The 18,087-nt window shown below is 42.0% G+C and overlaps 1 long non-coding RNA gene across 1 annotated transcript in view; it reads left to right on the top strand.

The window, feature by feature from the left end:
• The window catches only part of LOC309564927, a 1,622,900-nt gene that overhangs the window by 472,595 nt on the left and 1,132,218 nt on the right, over nt 1-18,087 (top strand). The window contains exon 2 of the long non-coding RNA XR_014225768.1: nt 399-533. This is a non-coding gene — a long non-coding RNA (uncharacterized lncRNA). The remainder of the gene's footprint in view (nt 1-398; nt 534-18,087) is intronic.

Raw genomic sequence — 18,087 nt, 5'->3', positions numbered from 1 at the left:
TGCTGGAAGGGATCTATTTTTGTGTAGGAAGGGGGTCTATTGTTGCTGGGGAGTTCTTCTGTTGTTCATGAGGGGTCTATTGTTGTTGAGGTGGGCTTATGTCGCTGGGGGTCAGTTGTTGCTGGCTGCTGTAGGGTCTATTGATGCTGGCTACTGAGGAACTTTTTGTTGCTGGAAGGTATCTATTTTTGCAGGTGGGTATATTGTAGCTGAGAAGGTCTATTGTTGCTTGTAGGGATCTATTGTTTCTGGGGGTGGATCTTATGTTGCAGGGGTCAGTTGTTGCTGGGAGGAATGTACTGTTGAGGGAGGGGTCTTTGTTCCTGGCTACTGGAGGGTTTAGCGATGCTGGCTGTTGGGAGTCTTTTGTAGCTGGGGTTGATCTATTGTCGTTGGAGAGTTCATTGCTGCTAGATCTATTTTACTGTCTTTCTTGTTATCATTAACAAATTCCATACAAAATACTTAGCACCAGAAAATAATACTTGGATCTGTATTCTTTAAAAGGTGTGGTATTTGGAGGTGTGTAAGGGGTGGAACCAAGGAACAGTGCTTGGAGGTGGGTAAGGGGCGGAGTCAAATGGTGACTCGAAAGGGAGGAGTTCCTGAACCTATTCTCTGAGAAAAAAAGCCCTGATTGTAGGATACCATCACGCCAATCCACTAAGATGAGGATGGACACAGCATAATGGATCCTTACCCGGAAAGAGACATCTTGTGTCGGTTGTATTTCCATACCTATCCTCCCATACATGTGGCCACATCTATATTACCATTATTATTCTTCAATTATTTGTGTAGCACTACTCCCTTGGGAGCTGCTGATTACGGGTTCCCCTGGGTTACCATTAGCTACAGCACAACAGTTCAACATTTTCCAAGTGATTTTTGGCTCAGTCAGGAAACAGTCTAGGAGCTTTGGTTTTTGTGTTTTTATTGAGAACTTGGATAGGAGAAGGGATTGAGTGGGATACTCCAACTTGTATAACTATGCACAAGTAGCTGGGGCAACTGAATAATGCTGAGTGCAGCAAGGCTGCTGCTTCACCTTGTCAGTAGCAGTGAAGTAGTAAGAAATGAACTGTCTGAGGTAATCTGTACTGTACTGCAGAACAATCTTCAGGGCCCTTCCTGGCACCCCCTTTGTTCCTATTCTTCAGGGTCAACTGCACAGTACCCCCTTTACTGTTACACTTCCTGTGTGAGCTAGCTCCTTGATCCCCCTGACTTCTCTGGAGTGGTCCCCCTTCCTGGGCAGACCCTTTGGCAGGTCGCTCAGTACTCACGGACACTGCTTTCCCAAGAGACTCTGCCAGCAGCTCCACCGTCAGCACTCTGGATCCTCTGCAGCTCAGTTCCACACCTGGTTCACTAGGCCGACCGCCTAAGACCACCTTCCTCACACACTGCAGGACTAGAGACAGCTGTCCACCTCCTCCTGGGACTCTGCTTCTCGCCAAAGCACTGATGGGCACTGAAAGGCGATGCTGATAGGCAGTACTGATAGGCAGCACTGATGCACACTGATAGGTGGCACTGATGGACACTGATAGGTGGCACTGATGGACACTGATAGGTGGCACTGATAGGCACTGGTAGGCAGCACTGATGGGCACTGATAGGCAGCACTGCTAGGTGACAATGATGAGGAGGCACTGAAAAGAGAAATCTAGTGTTCTCCATTTAAAATCCATCTACGTCACATCGTGGCCACTAACAATGTTGTATACACCGGAACAGCCTGCACTGCTGAAGTGCTTGTCTTATGAGATATTTATCTTTTTAATAAATCATTTGGATTTTAAATGGAGAACACTAGATTTCTCTTTTCATTCCTCTAATATATCTGTGGCCTGATATGGGCTGAGATCAAGGTCTTGAGAAGTCTGCCCTAGAGCACACAGCTAAAGAGCTCCATCAGACCGCTAGTATCCCCAGAGGGGAACTGCTGGTCCTGACCCGCTGGTGAGACAGGGGTCAGAATGTGAGGTGAGAGGCTCAAAAGCACGGGTGGTGGATCAGCACGGAGCACTGAATTGTTTGTATCATGCACAGAAGGTGGATTCCAGTGTGTCATTTTGATTTAACATTTGTATCTATAGACTTTTTGTTACATCGCACTTTGCATTAACCATTTGAGATATCTGGTGCAGTATTGTCTTTGTTGATTTATTGTTCATTTATGTGTGGTAAAAAACATGATATTAGTGATAGCAGCCGGATTTGTATATTTATACATATCTGTTGAAATATACATATATATATATATATATTGTTACACTTTGTTCTCAAGTTTTTGATATTTTATTATTTATTTTTAATTAGGGGATTACGTTGATTGTATTTTTGGTTTGTTATTATTATCATTTTAAACCCTGGTTCACATTGATCCTACTTAGAAATCATATAAATAAATAATTGCCCCTACACCTGTGCAAATATCCAAACAAAAATGATATAAATAGAAAGCTACCCGTCATAAAGCAAAGCTTAACAAATTGAAACAGACAAAAAAAATTGAGCTGTGTTTTCAGTACAAATGAATAAATTGACAAAGTAAAATAAAGTGCATAAAGACCCAATTTAAATCACTTTATGAAAAACACAGTCCCATATGTGATTGTTATCCTCCAAACACCAGGTAGTCTAAACCAGCATGAAATAGGAGTTTCCAATTATGAAGAGATGGATCCGGTAGAGCCTGTCAATCATGGTGTTCCTATATGTCTGTATACTCATAGTACCATTGTGGAGGGGAAAAGAAAGAAGTGCAGTAAGTTCAAGTATATTTATTAAAAAAGGTTAAAAACACACTTAAAATGTATGAAAGTTGTCAAGCATAATCGTGAACCAGGAGACGCCGCAATGTGTTTCACCTGCGTTCCAAGAAGCGTAAGTGGCATGTCATGTTTGCTCCTGTCCTACGCGTTTCGTTAGTTTGCGTCTGACGTCATCAGGGGTCACATGTCCGTATACATCAATTTCCATTATTTATGAAATAATTATATATACATATATATATATACATTTACATATATATATATATATATATATATATATATATATATATATATATATTTATATACATATACATATATATATATATATATATATATATATATATATATATATATATATATATATATATATACATATACATATACATATATATATATATATATATATATATTTTTTTTTTTTTTATTGGGAATGTTATATAGCAGAAGATAAAAGATATATAATTTTTTTTTTCAGAATTATCGCTCTTTTTTTGTTTATAGCGCAAAAAAAGATAAATCGCAGAGGTAATCAAATACCACCAAAAGAAAGCTCTATTTGTGGGGAAAAAAGGACATCAATTGTATTTAGGTACAGCATCGTGTGACCACACAATTGTCAATTACATTAATGAAGTGCTGAATTGCAAAAAATGGCCATTAAGGGGGAAAACCTTCCGGTCCAGAAGTGGTTAAAGTGCTTTTACTTACCCCTAGAATAAATGAGCAGTTAACACTTGCAAGTTTCAAATTTCAAATTTCCCAGAGTTGGGCTTTATTGCTTCCAGGAGCTCAAAAATTATAGCCTTATAAAAACTCCTTATAATTAAATTTCTAGTTTGGTGTTAGCAAAAAGTTTAAGAATTGAAACAAAAAAAAAAAAGTGCCAACTCATTTACCCTGGAATTCTTTTTCTTTGAAGCCTTTCAGCTCTTTTAGCAGAGAACCATGACATCATTATTCTTTTATACCGAGTCAATAAGGGCAAGCAGCATATAAACCAAGAGAGCTAAATAACCAATCGACCTCCCCGTCACATGTTGGTAGGCCCGAAATTTGATGTCTTGTCTTAGAGCTTAGAAGGTTCAAACTAAAAGTGCAGATGAAGCTAAAAATGTTCATTTTTCTGCCTTTGAAAATGGAGTACCGTGGGCCGTTCCGTTATGCACAATGATTTTACCCATAGGCAAGTTTTTTTAATGAGGTCTCAGAGAACAAATATATACAAAAGAGAAGGGAAAAGGCTGCGGAATGACTGTAACCTTGAAGAACCGAGAATAGATAGGAAAGGATGACATAAAACCAACAAGGACAGAATACTGTACGCGATAGCAAAAGAAACAGCATAGAGATCATTTGGCAAAAGAGCGATCAATCATTGCCGAGAGAGCAGAGCCTGATTGGATCAGTGCAACCTACCACCAACACTTTCTATTGGAACTTAAAAAAAGATAGACGTCAATAATAGAAAGTTGCTTGATTTTTTTGCTCATTTTTTTATAAAGTCTATGTAAACCTGTAAGCAGTTGCAGTCTACTTTCTCCACTGTAGGTGGCGATCATTTGCAGTGGCACTGCATTTGGAGAGGAAGTCAAGAATAACATGGTTCCTCTATGATTTCCCAGGTCACTGGGGAAGCTATCTGATTGGATGCTGCCACTCCATGGGATTCTGACAGCCATCTTGGTGGAGGCAGAGCCTATTTAACCACTTACGGACCACCCGCCACAGTTTTACTTCGGTACTTTGATGTTAAATACCGGGGTTAGGGCAGCAGATAGCTGCCATAACCCCAGTATTTTTTTTTTAACTGCGGGCAGTCCACTTTAACATAAGGGGGGGTTCCAGTGGCGGATTCATCTTGGGATCACCCTTATGGGTGGCAGGAGAGGTGCCCCCTCCCGCTGCTTCCGGTCATTTTCTCCGCTTACCGGATCCGCCAGTAGCGGGTAAAACGATCCAGTCTGCTGTCTCCTCAGGCAAGAAGTCGATTGCGGGCAAGATGGCCCCCACTCCACTCTATGGCCTAGGAGGCCTGGAGTGACGGTGTAAAAATAAAAGATAAAATAAATAGAAAAAAAAAAAATTAAAGCGCCCCGTCCCCGTTGCAGAAGCAAACTCATACGCAAGTCGTGCCCACATATGTAAACGGTGTTCAAACCACACATGTGAGGTATTGCCGTGATTGTTGGAGTGAGAGCAATAATTTGAGCCCTAGACCTCCTCTGTAACTCTAAGCTGGTAACCTGTGGAAATTTTTAAAGTATCGCCTTTGGGGATTTTTAAGTACCAATGTTTGTTGCTTTTCCACAAGCGTGCACAATTTTGAATCATGACATGTTGGGTATCTATTTACTCTGCATAACATTATCTTTCACATTATAGAAAAAAACTGGGCTAACTTTACTGTTTTTTATTTTTTAATTCAAAAAATGATTTTTTTCTTAAAAAATTGTGTTTGTAACACTGCTGCACAAATAGGGTGTAAAAAAAATATTGCAACAATATCTATTTTATTCTCTGGGGTCTCTGCTAAAAAAAAAAAATATATATATAATGTTTGGGGGTTCTAAGTAATTTAGCAAAAAAAAACCTAACAAGTGTCAGAAAAAGGCCCGGTCCAGAAGTGGTTAAAGGGGTTGTAAAGGTTCTTTTTTTTTATCTAATAAAAATAACAAACATGTTATACATACCTGCTCTGTGGAAGGTTTTGCATAGAGCATCCCCATTCCTCCTCTTCTGGGGTGCCCTGCTGTCGCCTCTGGCTCTTCCCCTTCATCGGGTGCCCCCAAGGAAAGCTGCTTTCTATGAGGGCACCTGTGCGGGCACGCTGCTGCGTCCATTGATACAGACAGCGGGAGTCGGCCCCGCCCCCCCACTCCTGTGTCACAGAATTTGATTGACAGCAGTGGAAGCCAATGGCTCCTGCTGATATCAATCTGTCCAATGAGGAGAGAGACAGTGGCTGGAGCTACTGGGCTCGTGTTCATTGTTGGATTGGATCGGCCTCAGGTAATAAAAAGGGGGTTATGACAAAGCAGCAGTTCCAGTGTGCATGACGCTGGACCCCTAGACAGGTGATTGTCCTTCAGTGTGTTCACTAAAATCACTACTCAGAAATAGATAAAATAGGTGCAGCACAACAGGCATATAAATATGAGCAAAGCAAAATTAAAATGTAATAGTTAGGGCTACAATCAGCTGTACCACAATTTCACATGCATGTGACAAACACTTGTTGATCAAATAACAGTCAGCAGGACTTGTGATCAAAAACACGTTACGCCTTCCGATTAGGCTTCTTCAGTAGGGGGGGGGGAGCTTTAGGGCTTCTATGAGGTTGGCTCCCCACCTCCTGAAGAAGCCCACTCGAAGGACGTAACGCATATGGGTGGGAGGAGCTGAAGCCTGTGACTTCACGTAGTTACTACCAGTATCAGCGTGATGAGCTGATGATTTTATACGCATGTTATCCAGATTCTCTTGTGAGTGTTTTTAATCATTATTTGTTTACAAGCATAATAAATGTTTGAAAACAGAGAGCACTATGGTTTTTCCGCTTTGTTTTATAGTTCATTATGTTGATGACTGAGGAGTTAGGAATGAAAGGCAATTTTATGTGTGTAGGTGGTTCCTGCGCTATCCTGAGTTCCCTGAGGAAGTCACGTGACGTGACGTAACGCGTAGGAGGAGCCGCCAAACACCGGAAGTGACGTTAAGGATCGGAGCAAAGTTCTCCCAACGCTAATCAAACATTTTCCATGCGTATAAGAAACTTTCTAAATGTAAGTGCAACCGCTTTTTTATGAATAAATTGTTTTTAAATACTGCACCATGATGGTCCTCTGTGTTTAATGAGCCCGAGGTCGAGACAAGAGTTAAGGACCCCATAAATAAAAGCACCCTAGAACGCACCCAGCAAGTTTACCCGGGAGCACGAATAGGAGATTGGAGATAGCGCAAGCCGTTGATCACCACTCCGGAGGCTAATCTATATATACAGGCGTATTTTATACCTTACTAAGGTGAGAGTTTAGAGCACCTAGAAGTGACACCTGGTGGAGGAACAAGTCATAGCACGTTTGTTTGCACGGAAGCACCTTGTTTTTTAAGTTGAAGACACATAGTTGAATTTCTCCTTTTTGTGGATTAAATTAAACGGACATTCACGGACACTGCACTTTAAGAATTTATAGAATCTATATATTTTATTGTCTTGATATATTCAATGAAGAGTGAAAGCACATAGCACCTTATAGTTTGGAATAATTGTTTTTACATTATATCGACTGGAATACGTATTTATTTATTTGCTGGTTTATCTATTGAAGACTGAAAGCACTCAGCACTTTTAAGTTGGAAAACCTGTTTAGCACGGTATAGAGTTAAATACAGATTATTTATTTATTTATTTACTTCAGCACGACCATATTGAAGTTTGAACACATCCCCAGCTAAAAGAATACGACATCATTCAAAAAATAGCACTTTATTTTCATTATCACTTAGCACATGTATTATACTTTTTAATTACATTTAATTTGTTTTTTTACCCCATTTCACTTCTGAAGCGCGCCACTAACCCCCACCTTTTAAATTAGGAATGAAAGGCAGCGACTATCCTGAAGGGAAGAGTCTTTGCTGCACCTCCCATAGAAGGAATCGGTCTAAGGCGTATTTGACTCTGTAGTGCAGCCTTTTTCAACATGGGTGCCCAGGCACCCTGGGGTGCCTTTAGGTTTCTTCAGGCCTACCTTGGCAAAATGCCTAACAAGTGGCAAAAAAATTGTATAGAAGCCGGCGCATGGATAAAGCCTTCATTTTAGTTACACAAAGTCAAAGGTTTTCATTGTGCAACCTTACAACCTTCTGTGTGTAGATTTTAGTGCCTCAAACCAGGTTATATGGGACTTTAAGGGCAAATATACAAAGAAAATATGGCATATAAGTAAAATTTCAATCATTTATTGTCAACGTTTTTACAAGATAGTAGACAGGTTGTCATGTGTGGGTTAAAGACCCATTTGTGGGGAAGCGAAGAAGTAAGAATTTGGGGGACAAGGTGAATTTGGGTGACTTTTTGGACATTTTCCTCTTATTGTTCCATGCATGTGTGTCAGGCCTGGAACTTGTTCAGAGTAAATATCCAGAAATAAATTCTACGCGTTTCGGCTAATGCCCTTTTCAAGGATAAATCACCATGTATCATTCTTTTTGTCTAGTCCATGTAGGGAAAGTTGTTCCCCCGGGTTCTTAAATTGCATCAGGAACTATGCTACTTAACCGCTTGCCGACTGCTCACAGTATATTTACTGCGGCAGTCGGCCCCTCACAGGCAGAGTGACGTAGGTCTACGTCGCTCGCCTGTGAGGCTCTGGGGAGCGAGCGCGCGCCCGCGGAGGCGCGCTCCCGCTCCCGCGCGGTCACGGACCCCCCCGCGCGTGTGACCAGCGGACCCGATGTCCGCCGGTCACTCGGCGATCGGCGGGGGAGAAGGAGAATGTCAGGCAGCTTGTGTAAACAAGCCACCTGTCATTCTCCTCGCTGTAAAAACACTGATCACTCGGATCTAGTATGTAGATCCGTTGATCAGTGTCCTTACAGCTAGAGCCACAGCCAATCACAGTAAGAATCACGCCCCTAGGGACACACACAGCCCCTCCCTCCCAAATAAAGTTAACCCCTTCACTACCAGTGTATTTTTACAGTAACAGTGCATATATATAGCACTGATTACTGTATAAATGTCACTGGTAACCCCAAAAGTGTCAAAAATGTCAGTCAAGGGTCCGATCTGTCCGCCCCAATGTCGCAGTACCGCAAAAAAAATCGCAGATCGCCGCCATTACACGTTAAAAAAAAAACACCAAAAATGACAGAAATCTTTCCCTTTGTTAGTAAACGCGATAACTTTTGCGCAAACCAATCAAAATACACTTTTTGCGATTTTTTTTACCAAACATAGGTAGCATAAAACAAATTGGCCGAAAATTTAAAAGAATTTTGATTTTTACATTTTTTTTTTGGGGAATTTCATATAAAAAAATGTGAAAAATATTGTTATTTTTGCAAAATGTGCGCTCTTTTTTTGTTTATAGCGCAAAAAGTAAAAATCGCACGGGTGATCAAATACCACCAAAAGAAAGCTCTGTTTGTGGGAAAAAAAGGACGCCAAATTTGTTTAGATACAGCGTCGCACGACCGCGCAATTGACTGTTAAAGTCACGCAGTGCCGAATCGCAAAATACCCCCTGGTCGTTTAGCAGGAAAATCCTCCGGGGCTTAAGTGGTTAAGCTAGTCACAAGGGATAGCTGTCTGGTGGAATCCTGTTTGATTCTCGTCAAATAATAAATGGTTTTAATCACCATTGTGACTAGCTGTGCAATGTTTGTATTATCTTGCTGTACTTTTACTTACGTTTTTTTCAATAAAATCTTTATGGGAAAAAAAAAAGAAAATTGCATCGCACTGATTCGCACAGGAATGTGAAGTGGTTCCTGTGAGATTCTGGTGGGAACCAATGCTAATTTAAAAAAAAAATAAAATAAAAATAAAATAAATCAAAGCAACAGCAGACAAAAATATATTTGTGTTTTTCCTCTTATATTTTTGTGTATCAGTAATATCTTTCCCTGTCGAAAAGCAGCACCAAATCTTAAGATTTGTGCACCAAATGTAACTGCTCTCTTTGTCTATTTTTTTTCTTTTGTGTTTGTTTTATTCTCTTTTTTCTCTTTTCATGTTCATTATTACAATGAAACCAATGCAGAAGCCAAATCGAATTTCTAATAAAGCAAACATCAATAAAACCTCAGATAGTTTATAAACCCAACAGATCCGAGCCTTCTATTTAAAACTCAGACATCTGTTGGATAGTACCGGCTGTGGTGTAAAAAAAAAAAAAAAAAATGCATTGTGGTGACAAATAGCGATGAAGACGGTTTGGCACCAGGAAGCAGAATAAAAATAGTGTTCCGTAATTTTTTATTCTGAGTTAATGACATTTATAACAGAGTTCTTTAACATCAGAAAAATGAAATGAAATTCAACCTACTAACTCTGACTTGCTTTTACTTAACCACTTCTGGATCGGAAGTTTTGCCCCCTTAATGACCAGGCCATTTTTTACGATACGGCAATGTGTTCCTTTAATGGATAATTGCACGGTCGTGTGATACTGTACCCAAATAAAATTGATGTACTTTTTTCCACAAATAGAGATTTCTTTTGGTGGTATTTGATCACCTGTGCGATTTTTATTTAGTGCACTATAAAGAAGAAAAGAGCAACAATTCTGAAAAAAAAAAAATATATATATACAGTAGATAGATAGATAGATAGATAGATAGATAGATAGATAGATAGATAGATAGATAGATAGATAGATAGATAGATAGATAGATAGATAGATAGATAGATAGATAGATAGATATTTCACTTTCTGCTATATAACATTCCCCAAAAAATGTAAAATCTAATTTTTTTCATCCTTTTAGGCAAATTTGTATTCTGCTACATATTTTTGCTTAAAAAAAATCCCAATAAGCGGATTTTGATTGGTTTGCGCAAAAGTTATCGCGTCTACAAACTAGGGGAAAGATTTATGCAATTTTTATTTATTTATTTATTTTTACTAGTAATGGCGGCAATCTGTGATTTTTAGCGGGACTGCGACATTACGGCGGACAGATCGGACCCCTAGATGACATTTTTGATACTTTCGGGGGAACCAGTGACATTACTACAGTAATCAGTGCTAAAAATATGCATTGTTACTGTAATAATGACACTGGCAGGGAAGGGTTTACCCAGGGGTGATCCAAGGGTTAAGTGTGAGCTTAGGGGAGTGTTTTCTAACTGTATGGGGGAGGGACATGTGAAATGATCATAGAGACCTGTGTTCCTATATAGAAGGATCACAGGCGCTCTGTGTTCATCCAAGAGAGAACAACGGTCTGCTGTGTTTACAACAGCAGTCCGTCATTCTCTCTCCACGGGGAGTGATCACAGGTGCCTGGCGGCAATCGCAGTTGCCGGCCCCGCGTAAAGGCTTCCCCACTGCCTAATGGAGGCTGGCGCGCACCTTCGGCGGCACACCAAGGAGTGCTTTCAAGAACCACCATACAGGTACAACGGTTCATGCAGCCAAGCCGGCCTGCCGCAGTATATCTGTGGCGGGCGGTCGGCAAGCGGTTAAAGGTTGAAAAAAATTCACCGCCTGCCCCACGGTGTCTGGGAGTCTTATAAACTGTCAATAAGGCAATAAGTGGGCCAATCAGGGACGGGCAAGGGCGTAACCGGCCGTACAAGAAAAACATAACCCGCGCTGGTGACAGAAAGGAAAATAAAGCAAAGGAAAGTGGTTAACCGCTTGCCGACCGCCGCACGACTATTTACTGTGGCGGTCAGCCCCGTACAGGCAAAGTGATGTAGGACTACGTCGCTAGCCTGTGAGCCTCTAGGGGGCGAGCGCACACCGCTTGAGGTGCGCTCCCCCCCCCGGCTCGTTCCCTAAGAAGTGCCACGCGCGATCTCCCCGTGGAGAGGGAGAAAGGCAGGAGGCTGATGTAAACAAAGCCGTCTGTCATTCTCCCTGGTGTAACAACAGAGATCATACGATCCTGCTATGTAGGATCATATATCTCTGTGCTTACATCACTAGCCACACCACTTTACAGTTAGAAGCACGCCCCTAGGGACACACTTAACCCCTGCATCACCAATAAAGTTAACCCCTTCCCTGCCAGTGTCATTTTTACAGTAACAGTGCATATGTATAGCACTGATTATTGTAGAAATGTCACTGGTAGCCCCAAAAGTGTCAAAAATGTCAGTCAAGGGTCCGATCTGTCCGCCGCAATGTCGCAGTCCTGCAAAAAAAAAACGCAGATCGCCGCCATTACTCGTTAAAAAAAAACACCAAAAATGACAGAAAACTTTCCCTTAGTTAGTAAACGCAAAAACTTTAGCGCAAACCAATCAAAAGGCGCTTATTGCAATTTTTTTTACCAAACATATGTAGCAGAGAACAAATTGGCCTAAAATGTTAAAAAATTTTGATTTTTTTATTTTTTTGGGGGAATTTCATATAAAAAAATTTGAAAAATATTGTTATTTTTTCAAAATTGTCGCTCTTTTTTTGTTTATAGCGCAAAAAGTAAAAATCGCACAGGTGATCAAATACCACCAAAAGAAAGCTCTGTTTGTGGGAAAAAAAGGACGTCAATTTGGGTACAGCATCGCACGACCGCGCAATTGTCCGTTAAAGTCACGCAGTGCTGAATCGCAAAATAGGGCCTGGTCAGCAAGGGGGTAAAATCTTCTGGGGCTTAAGTGGTTAAACATGTTGATTTTTAAGATTTACCTTACACCACTTCAGCTCCGGAAGCTTTACCCCACCCCCCCCCCCCCTTCATGACCAGGCCTTTTTTTTTTCTTTTTTGATATTGCACTGCGTTACTTTACCTGATAACTGCATGGTTGTGCTACGCTGTACCCAAATAAACTGAATGTCCTTTTTTTTCCCCACAAACAGAGCTTTCTTTTGGTGGTATTTGATCACATGAAAGTCACTGTTATAAGCAAAAGTAGTATGTAAAAAAAAAAAAAGAAAATCCTCATCAACTTCCCGGAATGGTACAGTGTTGCTATGGTAAAACTGTATTGCTCTGGTCACACAAACAAAATGTAAAATAAATAAATAAATACATGAAAAATAATTAAAAAATATATTTTACTTATTTTTTTTTTACATACTGTCACCAGTCAGTGTCCCTGATCGCTGCCACAGCGGTTAACAAATGTGAAAAAAAAACTATTTTTTTTTAATTCATTTTCGAAAAAATTGTGACAAAAAAAATTACAACTTCAAAAAACGTGCCATATCTCTTACTAAATAAGCCAAGACAGAAACCGCTGCTCCAGGTGATTCCCTTAGGATGAAATGAACAAAATCCTGCTGGGGTGCACACCCTGCCACTGCTGCAGATTCCAATTGTAAGAAGAGTAGAGGAACGGTCGCACTTCCCATCGGATGCAATCAGAATTTATTAATAAAGTAAAAAAAGCGTGTTTTATCAAACCATCACGCTTAGTCGTGTGAAACACATCATCCTTTTGTCCCCTGCATGATGCCTGTTACATCCTGTGCCTTTTTTTACTTTATTAATAAATTCTGATTGCATCCGATGGGAAGTGCGACCGTTCCTCTACTCTTCTTACAACCTCTTACACAAATACCTTAGGCTATTTTCTTTTCAAAAAGGTCATTTATGGGGTATTTGTACTGTCCTGGCATTTACAAGTTTCAAGCAATTAATATGATGACGTCAGTACATCAGGATTGATCAATTTTCATATATATATATATATATATATATATATATATATATATATATATATATATATATATACATACATATACCATAGTTTGTGGGCAAAATAATATACACTGATTTGGGTTATTTTAACCAAATAAATGTAGCAGAATACAATTTAGCCTAAATTTATGAAGAAAGATTATTTATTTGCAAAAATTTATAACATAAACAAAGAAAAACGCAGTTTTTTTTTTTGTTTTTTTTTTAAATGCTTGGCCTTTTTATGTTTATTTTACAAAAAATAAAGAAAAACCCCAGTGGTGAATAAATACCACCAAAAGAAAGCTTCAAAAATATCATACGGGTACAGTGTTGCTTGACTAATTGTCATTCAAAGTGTGACAGCGCTGAAAGCTGAAAATTGGCCTGGGTAAGAAGGGGGTAAAAGCGCCCCCTATTGCCCTGTGTTAAAGTACAGTTTCAGTATATGGAAAAAAGAGCAGGTACATTGGCCATGTTGGACCTAGGTCATCGGCAGCAGCAAACGTTAGGACAATGGTGTGTAGTAGTTTAAACCCCTAAACTTCTTCCAAGAGAGTGATATTACCACTGTCAATATTTCATCTTAACTGTGGGTCTGCGGCCCTCTCACTGCTCTCCCTGGAAATCTCCAGTAGTGATTGGCTGAGACGCTGGAGAGGCCCTGCTTTTTTGAACTTTAGCTATCGGCAGGGCTTTTTTTCTCAGAAAATAGGTGCAGGAACTCAATCACGACCCCAAAACCAACCTCCCCCCCAGACACACACCCTCCAAACCGCATCAAATTGTGTATGTGGTCAAATTCAATTAACTGTGCAAGGGTCTTGAAGGGGCATTAAATACCAGGAGTGCATTACGTACAGAGTGCAGAGTTCCGGGGTGCGCTGCGTACACAGTGCAGAGTTCAGGGGTGCGCTGCATACAGAGTGCAAAAATTAGGGGTGTACTACACATAGAGTGCAGAGTTTAGCCTTCTTCCGCAGCTGCTTACCTCTGTATCCCCCATCCAGATCTCACTTTCACCCCTCTTCAGCTCTGACTTCTGCATGCAACCCCCCTCCACTATAAAAGTGGGGGTATACCTGCGCTTAGGAAAATACACTTCTAATAAAGAGGTTGGGTAAAGAAGTTTAGGTAAAGAGGCTGCTGCTAAATAAAAGGAGTTTACTCCTACACTCATTAACCCCCTTCCACTGCCCCATCTTCTCCCTCCCTTCCATCCTCCTAAAAAGCTCCAACATCTTCCACATATCTTACTTTAGTTGCTGCAATAAAGTTAAGCATCCAGGCAGTTATAGTACCTCCCCACACACTGTAGGTGGCTCTGCCTCTCTCAATTGCAGGGGGGGAGTCACGATCTGCTCTGCACCTGCATCTCCCTTGTCCACTCAGGAGATCAGATCTGTGAGAGCCATTGGGAGACAAGCTGTCACTTGTAAACACAGAAGCTGGACTTCTGTGTTTACTATTATAATGGTGAGCAGGGAGCAGAGAGCCTAAGCCAGTGGTGGTGGAACTGAGTTCCACCAAGTTCCAGCTGAAAAAAGCCTTGGCTATCGGGCAGGAAAGATGATGGGTTTTGTGGCGGCTGTACACCTCTGTGGCTTCTCCAACAGGCCTGGGCAGCAGGGACTTGGTCCACAGGCGGGCAATTCAGACAAGTACCAGTGCGGCCAACAGTGCATACAAGTCTATCTCAGTCCAGCAGTTTGGATCAGAATACATCAGCACTCAACATAAGCTCGAGCCACCGGCTCCTTCTTCCCCCAGCGAGACACAAACAGCACCTCTTCCTCTGCAGCAGCTCCCCGGTTGGTGGCTCTCTCCAACGCTTGATTCCCAGGCTTTTTATTTTATACCCCCCTTCTGCTCAGGTACCCCTGGGTCCAATAGTTTTTTTTGTCAGCCTTGGTAATTAATCCAATTTCTGCCCAAACTACATTTCCCAGCATGCTCCAGTCCAAGGTCGATTCCATATATAAGCCCACCTACTACTGCCATCTTGTGGATGAAAAGAAGTCCTTCAAGTCCAGCTACTTTAAACTGGAGTTCCAGTCTGGGGGGAAAAAAATGAAATCAGCAGCTACAAATACTGTAGCTGCTGATTTTTAATATAAGGACCTTACCTGTCCTGGGATTCCGCAATGTCGGCACCCCAAGCCGATTTGCCCTTCGGCTTCGGGTGCAGGCGCCGGCATTGCAAGTAAAGGAAACCGGCAGTGAAGCCTTCAGGCTTCACAGCCGATTCCCTACTGCACATGCGCGAGTCATGCTGTACTTTCTGAATGGTCCCGCCATCTTCATGGACACACACAGGTCCCAGAAGTCAGTGGGGGGAAGGAGGAGGGGCTGGGCATGACGTAGATCACAGTGCGGCGATCTTAGCAGGAATTTGGAGTAGGTGGAGTAGGTCAAAACCAGGTTATCGCTCCCCCCTCCCCACCAAAAGTGCCAAATGTGGCAGTGGATGGGGGAGGGAGGTTTAGGTAGAGCGCTGCTTTAACTCCTGTTAGACAGTATTGAAGAGATAATATAACTCAAATAGACTGGGAGGAATGCCAGAGAGCTACCTGGGCTGGGAGGAAGACCTCAGGGACACTTCCCCATGACCAAACATATGGGACAAATGGCTGACCTGCCACTGCAGTAGTTTTAGCATTTTCCTAGTAGGATTATCTGACTGCACAACTCTGGTTGGCTTGCTCTGCTACTGGGGAGTAGGGAGTTTTCACTTTACTGAGTTTCTAAATGAATCAGGATATGAATGGATGGCACTGTCTATTTAGAGCCCAGTACGCATGCACCGGTAAAGTCACAGGCCACTTTTAAAGTAAATAAAAGTTTTAAAGTAAATATCTCCTAAACAGTGCATGTTCAGGAGATATTTACTGTACCTATATACAGGGCTTTTTTTTTCAGCTGGAATGCGGGGGAATGCAGTTCCAACACCTCCAGCACTAAATGTATGCAATACCAAGTGGTGCTTGGGTGTGATGGAAGGGTCTATTGATGCTGGCTCCTGGGGAATCTGTTGTTGCTAGAGGGTGTCTATTTTTATCTATGTTACTGCTGGAGGATATTTTGTTGCTCGGAGGTTACTTGTTACTTGGAAGGGATCTACTGTTGATGAAGGGGTCTATTGTTGCTGGCTGCTGGGGAGTCTATTGGTGTTGGCTGCTGTTAGATCTGTTGTTTTGCTGCTGGGGGTCTATTGTTGCTGGGGTGGTATTTTGTTGCTGGGGGAGTCTATTGCTGCTGGCTGTGGGGGATCTATTTTGTTGCTTTTTTGTTATTATTACCAAATGCAGGCTTGGCAGTGGCATGCAATGCCAAGCCACTGCAAGCAAAGCCAACAGAATACTGGGATGTATAAAAAAGGGGATTGACTCCAGAAATAAAGAGATTATTCTCCCTCTCTACAAGACTCTGGTCCGGCCACATCTGGAGTATGCTGTCCAGTTCTGGGCACCGGTCCTCAGGAAGGATGTGCTGGAACTGGAAAGAGTCCAGAGAAGGGCAACAAAAATAATTAGGGGAATGGAGGACATCAGCTATGAGGAAAGACTACAAGCACTGAACTTATTCTCTCTGGAGAAGAGACGATTGAGGGGGGATATGATATCAGTGTACAAATACTGTACTGGCGACCCTAGCATAAGGAACAAACTATTCAGAGAAAGGAGATACAATAAGACACGTGGCCACTCACTAAAACTAGAGGAAAAGCGGTTTTACCTTAAAGTGAGTAAGGGGTTCTTCACTGTAAGAGCGGTAAGGATGTGGAATTCTCTTCCACAATCAGTGGTATCAGTAGGGAGCATTGATAGTTTCAAACAACTATTAGATAGGCACCTTAAAGACCACAACATACAGGGGTACACAATGTACGGCTAACAGCAAACACACACACACGGATGTCTTTTTTCAACTTCACTAACTATGTAACTATACAAATTACTTAGCACTACAAAATATTTGTCTCTTTATTCTCTAAAAGGGGGGCGGGGGTACTGAGAGGTTGGCAGGGGGTGGCATTAAGGGGCGGTGCTTAAAGTTGGGTAGGGGATGGAGACACGAAGTGACTCAGAAGGGGAGAGTTCCTGAACCTATTCTCATAAAATACGCTGCCTATTGGTATTGATAAGCCTTATTATAGGCTTACCCAGGGCTTTTTTTCTCAGAAAATAGGTGCAGGAACTCAACCACGACCCCCCCAACTCCCCCCCACACACCCTCAAAACCACATTCACAAGTTCTGAGTTGGGGGTGTAGTGCAGAGTTCAAGGGTGTGCTATGTGCAGAGTTCGGGGGCATGCTACATACATTGTGCAGAGTTCAGGGGTGCACTTTGCCTTCTTCCATGGCTGTTTACCTCTGCATTCCCCATCCACATCTCACTTTCACCCCTCTTGAGCTCTGACCTCTGCATGCAACCCCCCTTCCACTGCTCCATCTTCTCCCTCCCTCCTTAGAAGCTCCACCATCTTCCACAAGTCTCACTTTTGTTGCGGTATTAAGCTGAAGCACCCAGACGGCTCTATTACCTCCCCACACATTGCAGGTGACTCTGCCTCTCTCAATTGCAGGGAGATCATCAAGTTGGGGTTTTGGAATCTGCACTGCACCCCAGGCCCCTTCACATCCCTTTCCCCCATCCTGCACTCTGTAGGAGTCGCCAGGAGATTAGATCTGTGGGAGCCATTGGGAGACAAGCTGTCACTGATAAACACAGAAGTTGGACATCTGTGTTTACAATTGATAGTGGTGAGAATGGACTAGAGCAGTGGTTCTCAATTCCGGTCCTCGGGACCCACTAACAGGCCAGATTTTAAGTATTACCTTGGGGGATGCAGACTAGAATACTGCAATCACTGAGCAGCAAATTAGATCACCTGTGATGTAATTTAGTTATCTTGCAAACCTGGCCTGTTGGTGGGTCCCGAGGACCGGA

This window comes from Pelophylax lessonae (assembly GCF_965119305.1).
Source record: "Pelophylax lessonae genome assembly, chromosome: 10".
In the NCBI taxonomy this organism is placed as follows: domain Eukaryota; kingdom Metazoa; phylum Chordata; class Amphibia; order Anura; family Ranidae; genus Pelophylax; species Pelophylax lessonae.
The sequence above is the reverse complement of the archived record's forward strand: the minus strand, read 5'-3'. Positions and strand labels throughout refer to the sequence as shown.